The 5,155-nt window shown below is 55.3% G+C and overlaps 1 long non-coding RNA gene across 1 annotated transcript; it reads right to left on the reverse strand.

Annotated features, from left to right (window-relative positions):
- Window positions 1–1,741: 1,741 nt before the first annotated feature.
- Window positions 1,742–4,743, reverse strand: LOC123460602. The gene is made up of 4 exons (XR_006637115.1): window positions 4,626–4,743; window positions 3,889–3,964; window positions 3,385–3,461; window positions 1,742–1,760 (listed from the first exon to the last, which is right to left on the reverse strand). It is a non-coding gene; the product is annotated as an uncharacterized LOC123460602 (long non-coding RNA).
- Between the last annotated feature and the right edge of the window lie 412 nt (window positions 4,744–5,155).

Consider the following 5,155-nt stretch of genomic DNA (forward strand, 5'->3'; position numbering starts at 1 on the left):
ATTGTTCACTGCCATTCAAAGAAGCATTAGGCCAAGTCACCTCCAAGTATTTCTCAAGAGTCTGACAACAGGGAACCAAATAGGCGAGTCTCAGAGGCAAGTGGGTTGCTGCAGAGGGAAAAAAAAAAAAAGTGATTACAAGGCATGAAGTGACCTGTATTCATCACAACCCACAGGGGACGCTAGCGCTCAGCACGCCCGCTGTTTTTGTGAGCCTAATGGTGCTTTTAAGTTTGAGAACTTTACAAACCAACTGTGTCACTGAACTCAAAACAAGAGCACATCTGAGATAATTGGTTGTCTCTGCAAGCCTTTCTCTTTATATGTTAGGCTCTCCATGTTGTCCAAGGGTCTTGTAATGAACAGAATTCTAGTTATGATAAAAAATAGAAATACAATTGTAAAGGAAAAAGGAGCTAGAATAGAAAAGACACCTACAAAGCAGCAAATAATCCTAGTCAGCAGTTATGAAAACAGCTCGGCATGGTGGCTCACATCCATAATCTCAACACTTGGAAGGCTGAGGCAGGAGGATTGCCATGAGTTCGAGGCCAGACTGGACTACAGAGTGAGTTTCAGGCTATCACTACATAGTGCACTCCTATCTCAAAAAGCAAAAAAATAACAATCCGTGCTCATGCAAGCATCCTTAATTAAACTCAGCAGATCAAAAACATATATATGCATACATATACATATATATGTCAAATTAGAAGTGTGGTTAATGTGTTAATATATTACTTGTTAATGTGAGGGAGTAAAAATGATCAAAATACATTACATACATTTATAAAAACTGTCAACAAATAAAATAAAAATAGGGTAGAGAAGTGACTCAGCAGCTAAGAGCACTTCCTGTGCAGGCATGAGGGCCTGACGAGGCCTGGGAGACCACCTCCAGTTCGACCCCTAGGACCCTCACAAACAGCTAGGGATGGCTAGGCACACCTAGAACCCATTCCATAGCCTGTGGGGAAAACAGCAAGCTCTGGGATCTGTAAGAGACTTAAGAATGGGCAGAAGAGCAGCAGAGCTGGACAGCCACGGTTCTGCTCCAGCCACAGCAGGCAAGGGAACTGGACCTCAGGGAAGCACACAGTGTACCTCATGGGGACACATACACGCACCCACCACATGCCACATTATACACACACAAGCAAGAATAAATACATAAATGGCAAGTAAACATTATGAACATAACATGTTTTCAAACTCAAAACAGAAGATTGCCAGATGAATTAGGGTTTTGTTTGTTTAATTCTATAAAGGTCAAAAGATGATACAACTTTTTAGGAACTGACCCAGGGCTGTCCAAAGACCTTAACCACTAAGCAGCGGAGACAAGGCCACCCAGGGCAGCTTCCCCAACACACACCAAGGGCCCTGCAGAAAGTGCTCTAGTGACGCTCACTCGGAATGGCGAGGCAGGGGGACACAGGCGACAGTGGTGGCCAGTGCCCAGCAGGCCAGGGAGAGCACCCAGCACGCTGGCCTTGTGGAGAGAGTGGAGGACGGGAGTGAGTTGTTCCCAGGGGAGACTGAGTCTTCAGCCTTGGGCAGCCTCTGACCAGACTGCTGGGATGGAAACTGGTCTTGGGCACCCAGGAGAGGGGAAGCAGGGAGAGAAAGAGAGAGAGAAAGAGAGAGAGAGCCAGCCAGAGCCTGAGAGAGAGCCCAAGACAGGGCCAGCGCAACAGTCGGGAGGAAGAGGAGGAGGAGGAGGAGAGGGGAGAGATACTTACTTCACGGTTTATCCGAATCTTAATGGTTCCAGTGAGGGAACAGAACAAAGCAAAAGAGACAGATGTTAGGCCAGAGGTGGGCAGAGGTGGAGGGAGCACAGGACAGACCAGAGAGGGTGACGTGAGCTGGCAGGCAGAGCAGAGACAGGCGGCAGGGCTGGGCGGCAGACAGGGAGGGGCGTGTCCCTGCCAGGGCCCAAGAGAGACCGACTGGGACCTTGGGGAGACCCAGGAGACGCCACTGTCACCAAGCTGCCCGAGTCTGCGAGACCAGGCCCAGGTCTCCCCACAGCCAAGGGACAAGACGGGAGGTGGGGAGAAGGGGTTCTGGGAGAAAAGGGGGTGGCACGCCTGGCCCCAGAAGGAAGATGGAAGAGGGAGAGGAGAGACGGCCCCAGAGGACCTGATGACCTCGGTCCCCATGCCCTGTGGCTTCCCCCTCGGCCTTGACCCAGTGTTCCTGCCTGGTGTCCCTTTCCTCTGCAGCCCACTAAAGGACCCCCACCCCGCTTCCTCCGTGCAGCCTACACGGCCATCCCTGACCGCCACTAACTGGCCGTGTGACACCAGGAAGGGCACTCCTCCTCTGGCCTGTGTCTTCCCACTTAACCTCGAACATTTCCTTGTAGGTCTCCTTACCTGTTGATCTGTCCCACCCTCTAGAATGTACGAATCCCTCAAGTAAGGCTCCTGTGTTCCCGTTCTGGATCACCTCTCTGTCCCGGTGCTCAGGTGTTCAAAATGCATTTCATACACAATTGAAGGATTCTAGCCCAATCCCAGCTGGTGGCAAGGAGCTCGGAGTCCCTAGGCCCTGCCAAAGCTGTCCTGCCCATCATGCCTGGATAACAGACTCTTCATACCCAAGCCCAGGCCTCCTGGCTGCCTGCCCTCTCCAACACCTCCCTCCGGTCCAGCCAGGTCCGCTAGGTGTCAGGGTCGTCAAGTGGTTAGCGTCAGAGCTCTAGAGACATGGCCAAGCTGGAGCTTGAGTCCGTGACCACTCACTAGCAGTGTGAACTAGGAGCAGTAGCTTCACGTCTCTGAGTTTGCTCCCCTGTAAAGCAAGGTCACAATGCCGACTACCTCGCGGGGTGACCTTAAGGTCATATGAGATGCAGCACTAGTGTGAAGTGCTCAGCACCGTGCATGCTCGGGGTTCACGCTCAGTAAACACGCACTGCTGCTTGTAAAGGACCCCTGTGAGCACAGTCAAGGCACTCACGCAGGTCTAGGTGGCCTCAGGAAAAAGCCCCATCTCCTGAGCCTGCACTCGAGGCCTTCACCGTCCAGCCCGGCCTGCCTCCCCAGCTTCACGTGACACAGCACCCCCACCTCCGAGCCCTTGGCCCTCCCGGAGATGGAGCCTCGCTCGTCTCCCACCTCGCTGTCTGCCCCAGACCTTGCTCTTCCTCCCCGTCTCTCAGGCCAGCCCAGCCAGCAGAACGCTTTCCTGGAGGCTGCAACCTCTCTCCCCTTCCCATCTCTGAGCTCCCTGGCACCAAATGCCAGCTGGGGACACTCAGAACTCAGCCATCTCAACCCCACTTCTTCTCTGGTGAGTCTCTGCCCTGCCTGGCCAGTAGCCAGGCCTGGAGCGGACAGGGCCGGGTCAGCAGGAATGGTGGGACAAGGCACTCACGTCTATGTAGTTGGCAGAAATGGAGTCAGCATCCGGGTCTCCCAGCATCGGGTGCAGCTTCACACGGTGCCGGTCATCTGCAAACACAGAGCAGCTGAGAAGGGATGGACAGCGAGGCCGGGCTGGAGCAGACCGGGGAGGCTTCCTGGAGCCCCAGGGAGGCGTTCGGGCAGGGCTGTCAGGTGACCTAGAGGCCAGGGCTGACCAGTAGGCTCTGGGCACCATGGGAGGCAGGCTAGGACAAGGGTGCAAGTGTGGACAGTTGCTCAGACAACTAGCTGTGTGCAGAGCTCTTAGACTCTGAAGCCTCAGCTTCCTCCTCTGTAAAATGGGATCATACTGCCTCCCCCTTCAGAGGGCAGTAGAACAAGAGAGGCACTGGGTGTGATGCCATGCACCTCTTACTCAGGCCAAGGTCCCTGTATCTCTGAGGACACCCACCGTACATGCTGAGTCCCAGCTCCCTCCCTCTCTCTGAGCCCCAGCCCCTTCCCCAGGACTCACAGGCAGGCACTGGCTCCTGCCGGCCACTGTTAAGCTTTTCTTTCTTCTTTGTGGCATCCCTGCCTTCAAAGAAGCTCTGCGAACAGGGAAGGTAGTGGTCAGCGGGTGCCGGATCCCAGCACTCAGAATCCCTTCTCCTCCACAGGAAGGATGTGGCGAGGGCCAGCTTCAGACACTGTGGATCCCTTGGTCAGAGAAGGAACCGGCTCCAGCAGAAGTGTGGGAGGAGGGAAGAGGGTCAGCGAGCACACGTTTAGAATAGGGAGCAGGTGTAAAATGAGGGTCCCATCCCAGTTTGAGCCAGGAAAGAGGGGGAGGCAAGGAAGCCATGAAGGGAGGGTCAACAGGCAGAGGTCAAGGACAGGGGTGCTGTCCAGATGAAGGGTGGGCAGATCCAAGCAGAAGCCCCAGGGAGCTTAGAATGAGGGCCAGGGTCAATGTCAGGCCAGGGTTGGGTCAAGGTCAGTGGCAGTGTGGTTCAAGCTAGAGACAGGATAAGAATCATCAAGTCAGAGAGGGAGACAGAGAGGAGACCTCGCGGCAGATTTCAAATTGGCATCTGGACGATGGTGAGAAGCCAGGTCAGTCTGAAGTCGGGGTGGGGGTCAGGGTCAAGGTGCAAGGGGTTGGGTTGAGTCGGAGACTTCGGAGAAAGGGTCAGGGCTGGGCTGAGGGTGGCCAAGGTCAGGCGCCCCCTTGAGGCTGGGCAGAGTCGTGCTGGACCGGCCCCTGCACACCTCGTACTCCTGCTTGAAGCCATAGCCCTCGGCGGTCTTCATCTGGTTGATGTGCTGCAGGAGGTCGGCCACGCGCACCGCGGGGTGCAGCTGCCCGGTGTGGTACGGGGAGCCCTCCAAGAGGCTGCTGGCCTCAGTGACCCCGCCGCTGCGCTGGTCCCCTGCAGACAGAGGAGTGAGGTGTTTACAGCCACACCCATCTTAGGAGCCCCAGATGGACTCGGGCAGAGTGGGACAGGGCGCAGTCAACACAGAAAACACACTGACCCATCCAAGCTTAGCCAGGCCACCTTGTGTGACCCCAGGCCAGCCTGTCCCTTCTGCACCGCAGTTCCCCTCTATGACATGAGTGGTTCAACTCAAGTGACCCCTGGGGGTCTTCATGGCCCTGCTACCCTGAGATCCCATGACATCCTCACTGGACCCGGTGAGACTTCATGAGCCTGCAGGGGCAGTTTGCACAGAGCCCCAACATTCCCCCCTCCTCCAGGGAACAATCTGGAACACTGGCAACTCCCAGCAATTATCCC

The sequence above is a fragment of the Jaculus jaculus genome, chromosome 5 (genome assembly GCF_020740685.1).
Source record: "Jaculus jaculus isolate mJacJac1 chromosome 5, mJacJac1.mat.Y.cur, whole genome shotgun sequence".
Lineage (NCBI taxonomy): Eukaryota > Metazoa > Chordata > Mammalia > Rodentia > Dipodidae > Jaculus > Jaculus jaculus.